Here is a 21,670-nt window from a genome sequence, read left to right on the forward strand (position 1 = left end):
TACTGTGGCATAAAATCATAAGCAAAAATACAGCAATATAACATCAGGTGCTGCTTCAGAAATAAGGTTAAAATGCATTTACCTCTGTGGTGAATAAGAAGGTACAACTGAGAAATTCTCTTAGCTATCCCGAACACTACATATGAAGTAAAGGATACTGGAAGCTATTTGTTTTTCTTTTTAGATGTTTTATTGTTTTAGTTAAATGACATATTTATTGTAATTAGTGTCACCATGCAAAAATGTCTAAACAACCAATGATGCACTCCTTATCCCCCTGAGGTAACCAAAGTTAGCCTAGTGTCCTAGGTCAAATTGTCCCAGAAGCAAATGCTGAGACAACAATTTAGGTGGAAGTGATTTACCAAGGATTTACTCCCAGGAGAAACCAGTAAGGAAATGGAAGATACAGAATAGAAATAAGGAAGGAGCCAGGCAAGGGTGGAAGTTCAGAAGAAGTGCCACTCCACCTGCTCTCTCAGAAAGCTCCAGAGTGTAAATTATGCCTTGAGAGTCTGTCTGTCTGGAGACAAAACCTTTGTACTCAGCCCAGTACAAAAGCCCATGGAGGGATGGGGGTGAGACAGTGGTTCTAACTCCCAAGTATTTCTAGCTCTCTTAGGAATGGGTTAACCCCTGTGTCCAAAGCAATCTTTTCAATGTCATAGGTAAGTCTTAGCAGCAGAACATGCCAAAGCTGGGATGCGTGCACAGAGCTGATGCAAAGACAAGGGCATCTAGGTGGGGAATGGACATTGCCTTCCACACCCTTCTCCATATGAGTATATATACACTTATATATTTGCACATACAAATATACACACATATACTTCCAAATATTTGTATATATGTATATGTTTTTTAAATATTTGTGTGTATATACAAACACACACACTTGTGTTTTTGCTAAGAAATGAAATATATTTTTCACTATTCCTCAACCTGCTTTACTCACTAGCTAATTCATAAGAACAGATGTATTTGTCCAGTTCAATAGATATAGCACTAACTTGTTTGTTTGTTAATAGCTGCATAATATTCCATAATTTAGATGGGTTATAATTAATCTAACCTTTCCCCAACTAATGGACGTTTAGTTTTGCTGTTCTTGCCACCACGAAGAATTGAAACATAAAAAAACCCCAAATAACTTGTTTCTACAGGCTGCCATTTCAAAAGTGGGACTGCTAAATCAAAGATATATATGTGCCTTTATAATTTGCAGATAGTGCCATATTTCTCTTCTGAATGGTTAGAGCAATTTACCTGCCTGGCAGTCATGAGTGCGAATGCATGCTTCCCTGCACCCTCACCAGCAGTATGACAAAACTCTTTTAAATGTGGCCAATACAACAGATGGGAATGGCAGCACATTGTTGCTTTGATTTTCATTTCCCTGACCCTAGAGATTGATCATATTTTCCTCCATTTTACAGGCCATTTGAACTTCTTTCTTGAATTACTTGTTCTTATACTTGGCTCATTTTTCTATTGGGATTAATTTTCTGATAAATTTGCAGGTGTTTTATAAATTAGATTCATGAAGCTCTTCTCTTTCATCTGTCCTGTGAATATTTACTCCAGTGTGTCATTAAATAAATTTTAAAAACCCACCAAGTCTTAACTTTAATTTAGTCAAAAATATCTGTTTTCTTTATGACTTCTGGGGTTTCTCCTAATTGTAAGGTTATAAAAATATTCTATTAAAAATATACATGTATTTTAAATTTTTGTATTTACAATCTCTTGGTGTATCTTTTTGTATAAAGTATGAAGTTTATTTTCTACCAGATTTATTTTCTATCATAAGGATGATGAGTTATTCTAGCACCAATATTTTTAACATTTTTCCATGGAAACAAAATACAAACTTGTAATTTATTGAAGTCTCAAGTATTCATATTGATTTCTGGTCTTTCTCACATCTTACACTGGTTTGCCTATTCCTGCATCAGTAAAAATAATAGTATGTATATGCCTTTATAATTTTCAGATAGTACCATATTTCTTTTTTCAACACTTGCTATCTCAAGCATCCAAAATGTCCTGATTCGGAAGTGCTGACAGGAATTGAGGTTGTTGTTCATAATATCCGTAGCACTGGTCCTCTTTGTATGTCTGTCCTTGCCTGCTATCTTCTTCCTTTTAGGATCTAGTCTGAAAAAAAAAAGTCTTGGGACTATTTTTCTGTATATCTGTAGGAGACATTAAGTAAATAGTCAATAATGACTTCTAAGTATCCAATTCATGATGGAAAATGACAAATCCTGAATTTTCTTCTTTCACTTAAGTGCATCTTGGAAAAATGTAAATGCTAACACGAAAGGCACTTAAAAGCTTTGTTAAGAGCATTTCAAGAAAGTGGTGTACTCTGCTTCAGAAAGATCGCTGTGGTAGTTTGGATTACTGGGAAAGCAGTCTCTGAGATGGCAGTTTGTCATTAGCAAGTAATCTTGATATCAACACGTGCTGGAGAGTAGAAGTAAGCAGGATTGGACGGATGGAAAATTGGGGTTAGGATTCCATGTCAATAAAGGCATGAGCTGACGTCACAGGAAGCTTGAAAGCTGGGTCAGCCTACCGAGTGGTCAGGTGCAACAAGGAGGCTGGGCTTCATCCCTCCTCACTGACCTGACATTGGCTGCAGGCTGCCTCAGGGGAGCTGGCAACAGAGAGAGTGGCTCTCCAGCAGAGAGCAATCACGAAGGAGTGTTGTCAGTAAACAGCATGCTGAGAAGTTGGGGGGTAAGTCTTTCAGTCCTGAAGGGGGCTCTAGATGGTGCACCTGAGCACCCACCATAATTAACAGAAGCCAAAAAAGCAGTTCTTGTATCCTCACATGGTGGAGAGACTGGGAGAGCTCTTGGGGTTCCCTTTTATAAAAGCACAAATCCTGTTTATTCATGACCTAATCACCTCCCAAAGCATGACCTTCTCATACCATCATGTCATGGGCTAGGATTTCAATATATGAATTCTGGGGGGGACACAAACATTCAGTCCATAACAGAAAGTTCAGATGAACTTCTTGAGGAAAAAGTTGAAGAGATAAGTGAAGAGATTAAGGGAACAAGTAAGTCTCCCTAGAAACATAAATCTTATTTGGAGGAACTAAGAATACAGACACAGGAATAATGGGCCACTATCAATAATATTTTAAATATCAAGAAAAATATAAATGATATGAATAAATGTTATTCACATTTTTTAATGAAATAAAAAATGGATTTGGAAACCTACAAAATGGGAAGAGTTTTGTTTTGTTTTGTTTTGTTTTAAGAATTTCAGAATGGATTAAACTCATTTTTACCCATCTAGAAAATCATGTGGAGATGATTAGGAGGTAGTGTATGGCTTCAAGAACAAGTGACATCTTTTTTCAGAGAGTTACTAAGGATAGAGAAAACCTTGCCTGTGAATAGCTTCCTGTGTAATAAGATGATCACTTTTTTTTTTTTTTTTGACTGCATAAACTCAAACCATGTATTTGGTTTGGGATCTTGTATTTAGTCCTACCTTAAAAATAAAGCTAACTGTGAATGAGAAAAGCTTTGAACATTCTGGTGATTACATAGTAAACTGAAGCTGTTTACTGAGTTTTTGTTTCATACAAACATTCAAAGTTACTGAATCTGGGTGGGATTGATTTTGTTTTTTGCTACATTGCAAATAGCGGCAACCTCATAGAAGAATGCATTGTATTTACATGACATTGGATGCAGTGTTTTCATACTTCAAAATTTTTTCCAGGTAAGAATTGGTCATAATAAAAAATATCAGCTGATGAAAGCCCCTGTCGCCAACACCCCCATCTTATAAACCTTCACAGTATTTAGGACAGTGGCATTTTTGTAATAATCCATTGTTTGCTATATATGAATCTAATTTTTAAATTTTTATTATTCCATGTCATACATTTCTTGTCTATCGGTTTTTCTCACTCAGTATTTCTTCATATTCTCTCAGTCTCCTTTTAGCTTGAAATCAGGAATATAAAATACACTGTGAATTTCAGACTTTTGTAAACAGAACTACACCCCAGGGAGACTTCATTTAGATCGCTAATGCTCTTCAATTTCTATTACTTTATTGGTTACTAAATTAATGAACAAAATGGCCCAGGAGTACTTTAGTACTACATTCAATACTGTATTCTTGAAAATATAAACAAGGTTTAAGGGAAAGGTATAATCTATCGCAAACTATATTCAATTACTAAATAGTGTAAAATCCAAGGTTATTATAATTATCTTAATATAATCACAGAGCCTAGCTCAGCATTTTGTGCCCTCAAAAGCTATGTTGAACAAATAAATGAATTCATTAAACAGTTCCTGCAACTACCTCTTGAACACTATTGATTTTAGTCTTCACTATTTTGTAACGAAAATTGTATTGAAAACAAATAGAAGGCCTTTGGATAACACAAAATGGTGCTCTAAGTAATTTGAATTATTGAAGTTTTTCTATATGTAGGAAACTTGCCAACCATTTTACACAGTTCTCAAACCTTTGAAACTGAGAATTTCAATCATGTAATACAGACTTCACTAAATATTCCACTGTGACTGTGGCCCTGTCAACTATGGCACTACTTTTCCTCAGAGAAGCAAAAGGATGCATTCTTTTCCCATGTTTATATCCCCAATGTTCTTTTTCCTTCTCTCTCTTTTCCATGGTATCAATCTATTCTTGCATTTTGCTCTGTCTGGTTTTTACTCTATTGCTGACTTGCCTTTGTCCATATGTGCTGCATTTGCATATAAAATGCATTTGCATTCTGCATTCTCTTCTCGAGACCAGATTTCTCTGCTTGCCCCTCAAATACACAAGGTGTATTGTGTCTGACCAGCCTCGGCCTTAAGTATCCTCACCTATAGCTAACTTTCTACATTTTTTGTATCTGAATACACAATTCCTAGGAAGCACTCAGATTGGTTCAACTTGGTCATGCTGTGCAACTGTACTTGGTCAAATTGTCTATTTGTCTTTGGCCAGAAGGATTGGTGATGTGTGGGTTACTGTCTGATGGAGCTTTGGAAGTAGTCTGAGACAGGCCTGGGGCAGATTGCTAAGAAAGAGGGTTTCTGCAGAAAGAAAAACCATTAAATTCAGAAATATCAAATAAAGTACTTTTGACTTGGCTAAAGGGTTTAATAATTTAATACAGCACTTAATATAGTACTTAATACAATATTATAATAGTGTACCAGCATCTTAATCGAACACAGACATTTCTATCATTATTGTTTCATTTGTCTCTTTTGATTGTAATCAAGTCTATGAGAAGAGGTAGAGGGAAAAAAAGCCTAAGGTCCAACATGACAAAAACAATTTTAAGTAACACATTAATGGGGAAATAAAAACTTCTGTTATTTATGGAGCATTTGGCATGTGCATACTTGTGCCCATCTTTATATATGTTTTTTATTAAAAGTATCCTATTTTCCTGATCTTTTCAACTGAATGTGCTTTAACCTTATCGAGATCTTTGATCTCTGTTTTAAGGTCTGGTGACCAGAAGGGCAAAGAACATCCCTTGCATATAAATGTATCATTTTAAGGAAGAATAATAATTTATATCTTATTTCTAGCCACTTCTCTTGTTGATGCCTAGAATGTATTTGACTTTTGGGTCTACCATGTGTCAGGAACAATGTGAAGGCCTTTACATGAATGGTCTTATTAAATTCTACCTCAAAATACTGTGAGCTAATATGAAGAATAAAGAAGTTTAATAACTGGTCTGACATTATACAGTTAGAAAGGATTAAAGTAAAAGTTAAACCCAAGTCTTTTGACTTCATGGGCTGAGGTCTCCGTTAAGAAACTCTATTGCTTCTCGGGTACTTTGTTAATCGGCATTGCTTTAAATGCCTAAGGCCTGTCAGTTTACTATTAAACATTTTTCTTGTGCCAGAAAGTACTTAAACTACAGTAGAGTCCATTCAAAAGGACACAGGAGCTGGTTTTTCAGTGGTCAAATCTGGAAAAATTTGAACATAAAATAATGATAGTAAAGATTATAAACTTTTGATAAAATAAGAATTAGTGAGTCAATGGTAATATAATTAATGAATAAATAAGAGAGAGAGAAGGGAAAGCTCTTCCTAGATTAGAAAGCCAAATAGTACATGTGGAAAGAATGGCAAAATTAGAAAAGCACCATTTGACAGTCATCAGAAAAATTATATATTTAGGCAACAATTATCAATAGATATAAAAACTAGTAGGAGAAATTTCAGGGAATAATAGGATATTTACACAGTCTCAAAATATCTCCCTCCAAATTAATTCTTAATTACAAAGGGAAAGACGGTAACTTGGAAATGGAGAAAACTGGTGAATACATTTTTATCCAAATGATTGAGATAAATGACACTGTAATGGAACAAACTGGCATCATGCAACTATTGATAGATGCACAGAGAACAGAGCATCACTCCTGTGGTGTTACTGCCAAAAACACACAAACTGAATCTAATCATGAGGAAATTTGGATACATTTAAATTGAGGGAATTTCCACAAAATAACTGGCTTGTTACCCTTCCAAAGTGTCAAATGTCATGAAAGAGTAAGACTGAGAAAATCCTCAGGAAATCCTCCAGATTAAAGGAAACTACAGAGACATGACTTTTGAATGGAATATTTGAGCTGGAATTTTCTTACACTATAAAGAATAAGTTTGGGACAGTTGATGAAATTTCAGTAGGTCTGTAAATTAAGTAATACTATGGAATAAATATTAATTTCCTGATTTAAATAATTATATTCTGATTAAGTGAGAGAATGTTCTTTTTTTTAGGAAACATACACTGACATATACCTAAAAGGTGATGAAACATTATATTAGATACTTTTTCTCAAGTTGTTCAGAAAAACAATTTAGTATAGATAAACAGTGTGAGAGAACAGGCAAATGAGTTACCATTTGGAATATCTGGGTGAATTATTTGAATTATTCTTGAAAATTCTGTGTTAGTTTGAACTTATATTAAAATATAAAATTAAAAGGAAAAACAGTTCTCTATAGAGAAGTAAATCTACTTTATACCCACATACATATCTGAGTTATTTTCTATGGTATAAACCTAAATTTGAGAGTTCTGTTTAAAAGACATGTAGATTTTCTATTTTAATGCCAAATTACTCTCCAGAGTTGTTTCATCAATTTATATTTCCAGCAGTGTGTAGAGTTCCTAAAATTCTACAACTTTCCCCAAACCTGATACTATTACACTTAAATGTTTGCTACTCTGATAATTATGAAATTATTTTGATTTACACTTCTCTGATTAGTCTTGTTTCAACATATTTTCATGTGTTTTTAGACATTTGAATTTTTACTTCCATGGATTGTCTATTAATATCTTTTGCCCATTCTTAATGTTTTCACTGTCTTCTTATTGATGCCTGTTTCTTTCTATACTATATTTATTTCATACGTAAACTGTTTTTTAAAAATATATACATGTTTGTCTAAACATTTTTACCTTTAAGTGTCAGAATAAGGGTGTATAGGATGAAAATATCAATTAAAGCTCACCATTCATGAGTCATGTGCTGTATGGATGCTTGGGGGAAGCTGAGGTATTGCCATGGTTACTCTGCAGCTCATTTCAATAGTAGCACTCCTCAGTAGATTTTTTTTAAAAATTATCTTCAAAGCTTCCTATTCCCTGATTCTAAATTTTGTGGTTAAAAAAGTCGCAACATTATGAATTCTGAAAATCCAGCAGAATAATTCATTTCTAATTCAACCCTTTGCCTCCTGGAAAACATGTTTAAATAACACTCCTAGCAGTTTGTGATTTGCTTTGTGATTTTGTTTTAAAGTATATGTCCCCCTCCTCACACCTTCATGAAAGGTTAGTACAGAAAACTCGTTTTAAACGTGGTGATTTGATTGTTATGGATTTAAAGGGACGTAAAAACCCAGCACAGTCGTTTTGGAGTACAAGCCAACTGATCTTCGTTTTTCCTAAAAGATGTAAATATAATTTATAAAGCTTGATGTCCACAAGCTGAATGAAGATTTGCAGAGGGCAGTAATGAACACCTTCAACACTGTACTTCTAAATTAAATATGACATTAATGGGAACCATTTAATGCAGTTCAGCTCTGCTCTGATGGTCATTTTAATTGGATTGCTGCTGCTGTGAATAGAAAAGCTGCTGACAATGTTAGAAAAACTGGGCTTACACTATAGTACCACCTATGAAGATATTGGATTTGAATTTGCATGTATAATCAGTCAAATTCACTCATCGTATCCCTCTTTCAGAAGTGCAATTTGATTCAGTGGTCCGCCAAAAACACAGTAGCTCATTGTCAATTCTGTGGCTTACATTCTGATAACAAAAGTCCTTTTCCTGAACCAAACTTCGTATGTGCTTGCCTGCTGTGGCTTCTGGTTACATCACATAATTACCAGACAGTCATTTCATCCTAAGGTGAGGCTCTCTATTGTTGACTATGAGTATTAAATGAGGCCAGAGTTAAACACAAAATTGAAAAAAGATGAAGTTCATGCCAGAGCAGAAATTACTGTATTAAGCTTTTCCTGATAAAACACTGTCCTATGTAGATCATTCTTTCTTTTCTTTTAAAAATTTTGTTAAAAATTATTTTTCAGTTTTATCGAGATATAACTGATGTGTAACATTGCAGAAGTTTAAGGCATATACACATATATATTGTAAAATGATTACCACAATAAAGTGAATTAACAGATCCATTACCTCACATAATTACTTTTTTTTTCTTTTGATGAGAATATTTAAGATCTACTCTCTCAGCAACTTTCAAGTATATGATACAGTATTGTTAACTGTAGTCACCATGCTGTATATTAACACCATGCTGTTCATCTCCTGAACTCATTCATCTTATAGCAGGGGGTTGTACCTTTGACCAACATCTCCCCATTTCCCATCCTCCCTCCAGCCCTTGGCTATCACTATTCTACTCCTTATTTCTGTAAGTTTGGATACTTTAGATTCCATATATAAATGAGAAGAAACAGTATCTGTCTTTCTCTGTCTGACATTTCATTTAGCATAATGCGCTCAGGGTCCTTCCATTTGCAAATATTGTAGGATTTCCTTCCTTTTTAAGGCTGAATAATATTCTATTGTACATGTATATACCGTATCTTTATCTTTATCCATTCATCCACTGATGGACATTTAGGTTGTTTTCATGTCTTGGCTATTGTGAATAAGGCTGCAGTGAACGTAAAAGTGTAGTTATCTCTTCACGATAGTGATTTTATTTCCTTTGGTTATATACTCAGAAATGGGATTGCTAGATCATATGGTAGCTCTATTTTTAATTTTTTGAGGAACCTCCATACTGTTTTCCATAGTACTTGTACCAATTTACATTCCTACTAACAGTGCCCAAGAATTCTCTTTTCTCCACATCCTTTCCAAAATTTGCTATGTCTTTCTGTTGATGCCATTCTGACAAGTGTGAGGAGATATCTCCTTGTGGTTTTGATTTGCATTTCCCTGATGATTAGTGTTGTTAAGCGTTTTTTCATATATCCGTTGGGCATTTGTATGTCTTCTTGGAAAAAAATTGGTTCATGTCCTCTGCCCACTTTTTAATTGGATTATTTGGGGGATTTTGCTACTAAGTGATATGAGTTCCTTATATATTGTGGATGTTAACCCCTTATCAGATCTACGGTTTGCAAACATTTTCTCCTATTCCATTGGTTGCCTCTTCATTCTGTTCATCATTCCTTTTACTGTGTAGAAGGTTTTTAGTTTGAGGTAGTCCCACTTGTTCATTTTTGCTTTGTTGCTTGTGTTCTTGGTATTATATCCAAAAATATCATTGCAAAGACCAATAACAAGGAGCTTTCCCTCTATGTTTTCTTCTAGGGTTTTTACAGTTTCAGGTCTTATATTTAAATCTTTAATCCATTTTGAGTTAATTTTTGTGAGTAGTATAAGATAGGGGTTCATTTTCATTCTTTTGCATGTGAATATCAGTTTTCCCAACACCATTTATGGAAGAGCCTATCTTTTCCCCACTGAGTATTCTCAACCCCCTAGTCAAATATTAGTTGACCATATATCTGTGACTTTATCTCTGGGTTCTCTATTCTACTCTGTTGGTCTATGTGTCTGCATTTATGCCAGTATCATACTGTTTTGACTACTACAGCTTTGTATCAGAAAAATCAGAAAATTGATGCCTCAAACTTTATTCTTCTCTCTTAAGATTGCTTTGGCTATTTGGGGTTTTCTGTGGTCTATATGAATTTTAGAATTATTTGCTCTATGACTGTGAAAAATGCCATTGGAATTTTGAAGAACTCCTTTTAGCATTGCTTGTAAGTCATATCTTGTGGTAATGAACTGCCTTAGCTTTTGTTTGTCTGGGAATGTCTTTATCTCTCCTTCATTTGTGAAGGACAGTTTTTCTAGGTATACTATTCTGGTTTGGCAGTTTTTCTTTCAATACTTTGAATCTATCATCCCACTCCCTCCTGGTCTACAAGTTTTCTGCTGAGAAATCCACTGATAACCTGATGGAGTTCCCTTGTATGTAATGAGTCATTTTTCTCTTGTTGCTCTCAAAATTCTTTGCTTGTCTTTTACTTTTAACATTATAGTGTGCCTTGGAATGATTTTCTTTGGGTTGATCTTGCTTGGAGTTTGAGCTTCCTGGACCTGGATATCCATAATCTCTTCCAAGATTTGGGAAGTTTTCAGATATTATTACTTTAAATAAGCCTTCTGCCCCTTTCTCTCTTCTCCCTCTGGGATTTCCATGACTCAAATGTTTTGTCATTTGATGGTGTCCCATAATTCGCATAAGTTTTCTTCACTCTTTTTCATTCTTTTTCTTTATGTTCATCTAAACTAGCTAATTTCAAATGGCCTGTCTTTGAGTTTGCTGATTCTTTTTTCTGACATGATTAAATCTGTTGTTAAAACTCTATTGAATTTTTCAGTTCTGTCATTGTATTGTTCAGCTCCTAGGTTTTAGTTTGGTTCTTTATTATGGCTTCTGTTTCTTTATTAAACTTATCATTTTGTTCATGCACCGTTTTGTTTAGTTGTCTCTCCACAGTCTCTTGCATTTCATTCAGTTTCTTTAAGATGAATATTTTGAATTCTTTGTCAGGTAAATTGTAGACTTCCACTTCTTTGGGGTCATTTACTGGAGCTTTATAAATTTCCTTTGGTGGTATCATATTTGCCTGATTCTTTGTGATTTATGTAACCTTGCTTTGAGTCTACACATTTGAGTAAACTCCTCTTCCAATCTTTATAGACTGGTTTTAGCAGACAAAGACCTTTTCTTGGGATTACCTCTGGAATCATAGTCATGCTGGGTTAGAGCCAGTTATGCTGCAGGATCTGCAGTGTGATCTGAAGTTGAAGAGCTTGTTACCAGGGACTTGGATGGGCATGGATCCTGTCTGGTGCCTGGGTAGATGGGATTGCCTCCAGTACCTTGTTCAGTGGGGTGGCACTGGGACATGGATCTACTTCAGGATCCACAGTCGGGTCCTCAGACAGCAGGCTTAATACCAGGTGTGTAGTCTATGTGACTTCCACCAAGTCCCTGGGAAGGCTGCTGCCTGGTCACTGGATGGGTCCCTGTATGGGCAGGACTAACCCTGGACCATGGCTGAGTAAGCCTGGGTCCAAACGCCAGGGCCATTGTAGGTTCCACAGCTAAGATTAAGTTCTGCAGACATGGCTCTAGAGGCATAGATGGGTGTGTCTCCTGCCAGTTTCCTGAATGAGCTGGCCTGGTCCCTGACCATGGCTGGAGCCAAGTATAGGGCCCTTTCAGGATCTCCTGAGTTGCAGACATGAGTGTCTCCCACCTGCAGACCATCCTTTCAAAGTCAGTTTTGAGCTCTCCTTTCTAAATATGGAAAAATAAAGCACCAGAAATATACAAAATTATTTCTTTAATTCCAAAGAATAAGAATCAGGACTATTATTTTATCTAGTTTGCCTCTGAAAGAAGTTGTTGAATTTAATGTCAACTTATAAACTTGGGGCTGTAACCAAATGGGAGAACTATGAGGTTAGAGAGGATCCAGGTCAGAAATAGTCATTCTGGAGATTGTTGAAAAGCTGTTTTCTAGTATACCACCATTTTTTTGTGTTAAATTTATTTTACTGTAAGCTACATGAGTGGTTATTACCAGTTTACAACTTTTCCTCAGTCTAATTATTCCTTCAGTATTATTTGAAATTGGCTATCCATGAACATTAATTGCTTGTTAAAAATTCTTAGGGGGAATATTTAATAATGGAGAAACCTCTACACACACACACACACACACACACACACACACACACACACAACCATTGTATATTTAAATTCTGTTTATATTTAACACCACGAAAATAATCAAATAATTTTCTTTCTTCTTTTTCAGATTATTAATGCAGGCCTCTTTACTGTTGAAATAATATTTGTAGCCAGAAGACAAAGGCTGTTGCTGCCAAAGCCTGCTGCTTTTTGTACAACCAAAGGATTATTTAAAAATTTGATTAGTATGAAAATGAACTAAAAACACTGTTTTTTATCTTCTTCCAGAACAAGAAGGTGGCCATGGCAAGGTGAACATGTAAATTCCTAAATGATCTAAGCTAATACATAGGAAGCCTCAGATAACTTTTTTCTTTTCATATAAAAGATTTAATACAATGCCAGATCTAGGGTTCTAATGGTGGTGCTTCAGAATAAGGGTGCTGCTACTGAAATTGCATCTATCATTGTCATTTAATTTCCACTGTTAAGGAGGAAACCATGACATGTGAAAGTGATAATAGGAATAATATCTGATAAATGCTCTAGCAAATGCATATACATAAACGAGAATTGCCTGTTATCTGACTGGAATTCCTTCCTCTAATGGCAGCTACGAAAATGTCAGATAACATGCAATACCTGGGCAGATGGTGTGAATGCAGCATAAGTAATGGTGCTGAGTCAGAGACAGTGGATTTTCTAGGGAAATAGAATGTCTCAGGAATAGGAGGAGTAACAAATGTTTTGGCCAGTATTGGTTTAGGGAAGAAACCTTCCCAGGGATAAATGAGATTGATGGTTCTCAAAGTGAGAACCCCTCACCAACAGCATGAACTTCACATAGGAAATTATCATAAATGCACATTTTTGGGCCACATTCTGGACTTACTGAATCTGAAACTCTGGAGTACAGATGTGTTTTAACAGCCCTTCAGGTGAGTCTCCCAGACTCAAGTTTGAAAACCACTGGTCTAGAAGAAGCAATGATTTTCCAAAAGAAAGGAATGGAGACTTGCCTGGAAGCTCAACTAGGAAGGAGCTGGGACAGTGTTGGGAAAATCAGAATCATGCCCAGTGGCGATGCGAAGTGTGCAAATACTGACAGCATGATCTGTGGCTGAACCCAGGGTTATATTTCACTAGTCATTGTCTTAAACAGTAAAGTTCCCCAGACTGGAAAAAGAAAAATTGCTCTACAGATGATAAGGAACATTTGAGATTTGTTTCCAATGAAATTATATTCATAAATCTGGCCAAGGTACATTGAGACAATTGACATGCACTAAAATCATTTAAAACATTTGCTCTAATTTGGGCAATCTTAGGCATTTACACTAAACCAAAGTACCTGTCTTAGGCAAACTACAATCACTAAGCATGCAACCTGTCGGAGACTACATAACCCTGGAAGAGTCTCTAAAGTCAGCCACATAATAAGGAATATTTTATAGGCTTATCATGTCACACTGACATAATGAGAGCAAATCAAAAAAATTTTAAAAGGCTACAGCATAAAAGCATATTTACTGTAAGTTCTGCACACCTATGCAAAATATGAGAAAATTACTAGCTTTCCTATAGTCGTGGAGGATTATCACAATTTAAAATTGTAAAAGTACCACATGAATTAAACTAAAATGCCATTTAGCAGATTTCTCCAAGTTATGTGTCTAAAAATATTTCCCTTTACTAGCATTACATAAATTTTATAGTTTAAATAGGAAAGATGTTTTAGTTGTGTTTGTTACTAAAACGTGAACCTTCATTCGTGTGAGACATGGACTAATACTATTAAAATTATTCTAAAAAGTTGTCATCAAGTCAAGAAGCTATAAACGAATATATAGAGAATGCTGTCAGTTTGACTGAAGCTTGTAGGTGATTTTTCAATACACCTTCTGTGTAGCTTGAATATTTATACAAGTAGCTAAGAAGTTGTATCTAACCAGTTTAAATGGCAGTGACCTTTGAGATAGTTAAGTATTTAATATTCCTTTTGGAACTTAAAGCACTTTTTCATGATTAACAAAAATGACACTTGTTTCCTCGCGCTCATGCTATTTGAGAGAATAATCCCTTACTTCTCCTTTTATCTTAGACCCTGCCTGGTATGAACCCTAGTGTCTAGCTGTCCCTTGGAATGTATCTCTGGTTTCTGTGCCTACCATACATCAAAGGGGCTATTCTGCCATTATATAAAAAACACTACGGGGCTTCCCTGGTGGCGCAGTGGTTGAGAGTCCGCCTGCTGATGCAGGGGGACACGAGTTCGTGCCCCGGTCCGGGAAGATCCCACATGCCATGGAGCAGCTGGGCCCGTGAGCCATGGCCGCTGAGCCTGCGCGTCCGGAGCCTGTGCTCCGCAACGTGAGAGGCCACAGCAGTGAGAGGCCCGCGTACCGCAAAAAACAAAACAAAACAACAACAACAACAAAAACACACTATGTTTTGTGTTAGAAATTTCCCACTGCCCATCCTCAACTAATTCTCCATTCTTCTCCATCCTGCTCTGTGCCCCAGGAAGCTGATCAGTACAAACTGCATCAGCCCAGCTAATTGCCTTACTCTCTGGCTTGGTTTGCATTCAGCCAGTGTGGAGCATGGGCAGGGGAGGAAAATGTACAAGGAGGGTGAAGTCCAAGAATTGATTCCCTCTGGCCCCTCCCTGTTAGGCTGAGACCAGTTGGCTACATTCTCTACCAAAGGCCACAGCTGCTGGAGGGCCTTCTCCTGAAGTTACTTTCTCTGGATTCCATTAACCGATCCCTCCTTTCCTCTCATTTCTCTTAACCCTGTTAAACTGTCCTCAGTTAGCCATGTGAGTGGGCCATCTCTTTCCTTCAGAGACCTTGACTACTGCAATTGTTAACAGACATCTGCTGGGCACATAACAACCAAAGAGACAGTACAGTACCAAAGCCACGACACTTCTTTCTTTTGCCCTTTCACTGGTTTTCAGAAAGTCAGAGATGTTTGTATCACAGTGACATGTCTAATTCTAGTTTAGCAAAGCAAATTAAGTACCAAAGTAGAAATATTAAGGCACTTTAACTTGACAGAAAAATAAATTGATGCAAGCCACGATGCCTTATGTCTATAGAACACTTTATAGCTTATTAGATGCTCTCACTCACATAATCCCCTTAAAAAACCATGTCTGGGAAATGATGATAAAAGAGAGAAAAACTGACTTCATAACTTTACAGCTCAAGTACAATGTTTTATGTATTTAGGGGGCATCTTGTTCTATATCTATGTATGTAGCCATTTTGACACATATAAAGCTCATGCATGTGTGAAGTCCCTTAGTAAGCATTCAATAAGTGATGGTTCCTTTCTCTAATCCCATATGCAGTATCTAATTTTGCTACAGTATTGAATGGTATCTGAATAATTGACTGGATTTTAAAAATTTAAACAAATATGCTATGCTGAAGGAACTTACAGTGCAGTTGGGAGGTAAGTTATGTACTATTATTTTTCTACTTATTATTTAAATCACCACCTCAGAACTTAGTGGCTTAAAAAATAATAATCATTTATTATCTTTCCCAGTTCCTGTAAGTCAGGAGTTTGGAAGTGGCTTAGATAGATAGTTTTGCCCCAGTTCTCTCATGTGGCTGTTTATCTTGACTAGATTCTGGAGAAAGGATCCATTTCTCAGGTAGCTCACTCACATGGCTGGCAAGTTGATACTGGTAAATTGGTTCCTATCCACGTGGACCTCTCCACAGGGCTGCATGCGTGTCCTTATGACATGTCTCCCAAGTGAGTGATTCAAGAGAGTAAGGCTAAGTTGCAATACCTCTTAGGACCTAGTCTGGGACTCACACACTGTCCTGTCTGCCATACTCTATGGGTCACAAAGGCCAACCCTGTTCCAATATAGAAGTTGAACACACAAGGGTGTAGATATTGGGAGTTATCTTGGATGCTTGCTACCATATCCACTTAGAAGATAAAACAATAATGGGATCGGGATCAAGTATCCAAATGATGGTTATTGAGAGACAATTCTGTGGAGAGTCAAAAGAGGGGAAATCAATGAGGCTTGGAATTATAAAGAAGGCTCAGGGGATGAGGTGGCACTAGATTTGGAATGGTAGGATTTGGTGAGGGGTAGAAAACATGGGCAAACAAAAGCTTTCCTGGACAATGTAACAAAGCAGGGATGACCAAGTATAGTGTGCCTGAATACTCCTAAAGATGAGTAATGGGAGGTTTGAGAGTAAATAGGAGCCAAATTAGGATTGGAATTTAATCCCTGCGGGCAGTAGAAAAGCATGTAACTGACATAATGACCTTAATACTGTAAGATGAAGCTGGTGGTAAAAAACTTATTGGAGTAGGATAGTAAGGAATCCTTTGGAACTGTTGGAAGTCATAGAAAAAAGGAGAGGATGTCAGGGACATTTTAGGGGAAGAATTAACAAGGGTTAGCTGTGGACAATACCCACATTGACTTCATGTCTTCAAATCCAAATAACCCAGAGAATGAGCATGCCCGTAGTGAGAACCAGAGAAGGTATTTTACTAAGAAAATTTCAAACATAAACAATGGTACAATGAAGCCCATGTACATCATCCAGCTACAAAAATCATTGACCCACATATGCCAAGCATTTTATTTATGTTACTTTATATTAATACGCAAAGAGGATAAAAAAATTTGCCCAAGAATATACAATTAGTAGGTAGTAAAGTTGAGATTTGAATTCATGTCTATATGGCTTAAACACTCTGACTCTTTCTACAATAGTAAAAGTAGAAAAAGGAGAAGATATAACCTCCAAAAACACCTTCACAGATAGAGTGTTGGCTTGATAAAAGACTTTATCCTTATGTTGACAATGCTGGCACACATACATTATTTAAATTATATATAAAATAAACAATTTTGAATCAATGCATATTTGAAAATCAAAGTACCCAGAATATATACACATTCCTGACAAATATCTTGTAGATGAAATATCATAGGCATCTTACAAAAGCTTGTTGAATCAAATGCAAGATCATTCATGGGAGTAAAAAAAGAGCGGGTAATTACATACCTATCATGCCAACTGATTCTGCAGAAAAAAACTAAATTAATGTTTCTTCTTTACTGAATTCCAGTAGCACTTAGCATTCTTCTTGAACACTGACCTTGATTTTGGCCCCTTATTTAGATTAATTTAAAGTATAGGGGATCATGTCTGATTTCTATTTTGCCTCTCTCATAGAGCCCAGAACTGTGCTCAACACATAATCAGAACTCAGAATATATTTATGGAAGAATTCAACAAGTTGACTGAGGCTAAGATTCTTGTTTGTCTCTCATCCACTCCATTGCCTATATCAATAGTGAGAAACGTATAACTTCTGTCGGAACTGTCGTTTTAAATAAATGAGCATCCTGTTGTACTTGTCATGGTTATAGGATGCAGGGAAATGTGTTTTCACAATAGGCCTTGAGATTTGCCTGTGACTGCTGCTGAGGCAACAGAAGGAAGGGAAGGCATCTGGGGTCCTCTGCTGCCTGGCTCCCCTTGGGGTGGTTTTTGAACCCTACCATTACTCTATTGGTTGCTTCCACCTTGGCAGACATATAGGATCCTATGGTAATTTAAATATGGTGACAAATGCCAGGGTGTTCTCTTTATGTCTTATCAATTTTCTATTTTACTAAAGTAGGTGAAATCAACAGTGACTGTGAAGAGGGAGGAGCATAAGAACAATGCAGCGCATGGGGGATAAATGATCCTCATTTTGAAGGTCACTACCCTGGATCAGTTTCAATGAAATGATGCTGTTAAATACAGAGAATTTCTGGAGGGAGAACTTGGAAGTCAAGGAGAAAACTTTGTAAATACTTAGCCACCCGGCTGTATTTCAGAGCATGATTTCTAACCAAGAGCAGGCCAAATTATTTTCCTAAGTATTTCTGGGGGCCATTAACTGTTTATGACAACTTTATATAATGAAGACCTAAATTTTTATTATGCAGTTTGAAATCACCACCGTGTCCTGTAAAGTTAAATCCAGTACTTGAAGAAAGGCCGGAACAAAATCTTATGAATTTTACTCATAGAGTCTTAACAGTAAACAAATTAGGAAGATCCTGCAACCATTCTGGAAATTTCCTCTTACCATGATGCTAGGAACTCCTCATGAGATGAAATTCAGCAAATTCTGATGTATTTTGTTAAGAAAAAGATGTGATATATGTATGTGTGTGTGTGTGTGTGTGTATATGTATGTGTGTGTATGTATGTGTGTGAATATTATTTAGACATGAGGAAAGAGGGTATCCTGTTGGTGTGTGTGTTGTATATGTATGTGTGTGTATGTATGTGTGTGAATATTATTTAGACATGAGGAAAGAGGGTATCCTGTTGCCATTTGTGACAGACGAACTTTGAGCACATTATGCTAAGTGAGATTAAGTCAGATAGAGAAAGGCAAGTACTCTATGATATCACTTAAGTGTGGAATCTAAAAAAGTCAAACTCATAAGAAACAAACAGTAATGTGTTGGATACCAGGGGGTGGGGGACAGGGGGTAAGACTGATGTTTCTCAAGAAAACAAACTAGAAAATAAGCTGTAGAGATCTAAAGCACAGTATAATGAATAGAGACAACAATGGTGTACTACAATCATCAAACTTGCTAAGAGACTAAAACTTAACTATCCCATCCACTAAAAAGAAGGAATAATTATGTAACATGATAGAGGTGCTAAATATTGCTACAATGGCAATCATATTACAATATATAAATGTATCAAATTAGCATATCATATACCTTAAATTTGCACAATGTTGTATGTCAAATCTATTCAATTTTAAAAAGCATGTCCTTCCTTATACTGATATATAAATATTGCCCCTGCAACTTTTATCCATTGGCCATAGTTACAAAGCTTTAGGGCCACAGAAAAGCGAGTTTTTTTTTTATCTTAAGGATTTTTTTCCCCTTTAATATAAAAGTATAACTACAGTGGTCCAATGTAATAATATAAAAAAAGTTCTCATACTAAAAACAAAAAAGGACCATAATACTGTACATACAAAAACTGTTCAACGAGAATGATTTAAATATATCTGTTCTTTTCCAGATCTGGAAGACACAAATGTAAAGTTCTGCAAGTGTATTGCTGGAACATGTGTCCAGGAACACTGTGTTCCCCTTTCTCTTCCCCCTGTCCCAGCCCCACCTTCAGAGTCCCCTGAGCTTAGATCATGAGCTAACAGCGTCCCTGAAAATAACCAGAGCCAAATATTTACTCAGTGGAAGTCATTATTCAGTGAGCCACTGCTTACCATGAACTATGAAAAGCACAAGTTTTAAGCCCAGCCAAGATTAAATTCAGATGGAGGTCTTCCCATTCCCTGATTTGCTACTAGAACTGCTTTTGTTGGACCCAGCTTTTTTTCCCCAGGGACCATGGGGGTTATTTTGGTGATTGTAGGCCTGGATTGCCACATCCAGGCGTTCCTGAGCCATTTTGATTTACTTCTGCAGAGTCTCCAGGTGAGCTGGGAGGTTGTCTTCATGGCTGCTGTACTGTTGTTCCTGGGCGATGTTGGCCTTATTTTGCTTGTGGGCAATCTTAGTGTTGCTGGACAGTTCGGTGTACTGGATTTGATCTGGTTTGATGGCAATGTTATAGCCAGGGGGAGCAGATGGTGTATTCCAAGTGAAAGGATAATTATAAGCAGCTAGATCTTCCAGTTCCCTCCTTTTATTGTTTAGTGAGTCTCGAATTGTCCCACATCCTAAATGAAGCATCTCCCAAATGTTAAGCAATAGGCAAAGGCCTGTAACACCATACATTATCAGAAGAAAGGTGGTCTTTTCAGTGGGTCTAGAAATAAAGCAGTCTATCTTATGAGGGCAAGGAAGTCTGCTGCACACATAAAATGTGTGGACTTGGAAGCCATACAGAAAGTACTGCCCGATCAGAAAATCCACCTCAAACACGGTCCTTGCCAGCAACTGCAGCAGGTAGATTTTCATGAGCCCATCCTCCCGAATCCGCCATTGCCCATGATGCTTAGGTTTAGATTGGTTCTGATCTTTATTTTCTTTTTCACTTTCTAATTCCATTTCTGGATACATCGTGGGATCCTTTTCACGGTCCTCTTCTGTTTCTTCCAGAGCCTGGTGCTGTTTCCAATGCATTGCATAGGGTTTGCTCCGCTCGGCCTTCTTGTCTGCCTCACCGTGCTCCATTTTGGCAACCTTATGAATGACACAGCCCGGGTATATGACAGAGGGGTTCCCCACCAGGATGATCTGGAACACACAGAAGCACATGTGGGAGAGGGGTGCTAAGGCATCATCGCAGACGTTCTCGCAGCCTGGCTGCTCTGTGTTGCACACAGATTTGCTCGTCGTAATAGATGGATTCTCCTTCTACGGCTGTAAGGACAATCCGGAAGATCAGCACCGTGAGCCAGATCTTCCTCACAAACGTGGAGTGGTTGTGGATCTCCTCTGGCAGGCGAGTGAGGAAACTCCTACTCATGGTGACTGAATTGGTTGGCCCTGTTATCCAGAATTTCTGAAACCCAAAATTTTCTCAGAGAAGTGTTTTGCTTACAAGTTTTCCAAATTCCTTTGGTCGGCGGGGTCCCCCGGGGCCGCCTCTTCTGCCGGCCGCTGCCTCAAGTGACCCGCATCGCAGTTGCCTTCGCCTTGGTCTCCAGCCAAGGCCGAAGCCGCTCCTGCCACTGACTCCTGCAAGTTTTTCACATGAAAAACTTCTCACTACTAGACTGACTCACTTATTTTCTTCTCCTGGGTCTATGGTGGGGAAAGGGACTGGGTGGTAGGTTGCTTAGGTAGCCCTCTCTCCACTTCCCTTCCTTATGCTTTTCCACCGCCACCTTTCTCTAGGTAGCCTTTCCCTTCTCCCTAGAAATGGAGTGAGTGAGAGAGGACTGGTGAAACCAGGACAGGTTTACTTGATGGATAAGACCATGATATGACACTGATGCTGTCTGGGCTGGATGCTGCTGGAGTCCTATTACTCCTCCAGGTGAGCCTCTTGGGCAGGATCAGAATAACTCCAGGCCAGCTCTCTCCACATTTCCACCTTCAGCACAAGTCCAGCCACTCCCAGTGCAGCCCGTTCTGCTCTGCTATCCCGGACAGCTGGCCAGCCACCATCTCGCCTTTTTGCTTTTTTAGATGTGGGCCTGGTACCAGTCTCTGAAGCTCACAAACTCTAGATTTCCAAGTGGCTTTCTTGAAGCTTATCTGTCTCTGCTTGATGTGAGGAATAAGCACAAGTACACTCCTTTCCTGACCTCTGGTAGGGATGGGGTGGGAGAGAATATGCCACACACTCAAGTAGCTACTTCTGAAGAAATTATCTCCCAAACCA

At 37.4% G+C, this 21,670-nt stretch overlaps 1 pseudogene; it reads right to left on the reverse strand.

Annotated features, from left to right (window-relative positions):
- Positions 1–19,647: 19,647 nt before the first annotated feature.
- On the reverse strand, positions 19,648–20,809 carry LOC103084565 (gap junction gamma-1 protein pseudogene; annotated as a pseudogene).
- Positions 20,810–21,670: the final 861 nt, after the last annotated feature.

Source organism: Lipotes vexillifer, unplaced genomic scaffold (assembly GCF_000442215.2).
Source record: "Lipotes vexillifer unplaced genomic scaffold, Lipotes_vexillifer_v1.1 scaffold112, whole genome shotgun sequence".
In the NCBI taxonomy this organism is placed as follows: Eukaryota; Metazoa; Chordata; class Mammalia; order Artiodactyla; family Lipotidae; genus Lipotes; species Lipotes vexillifer.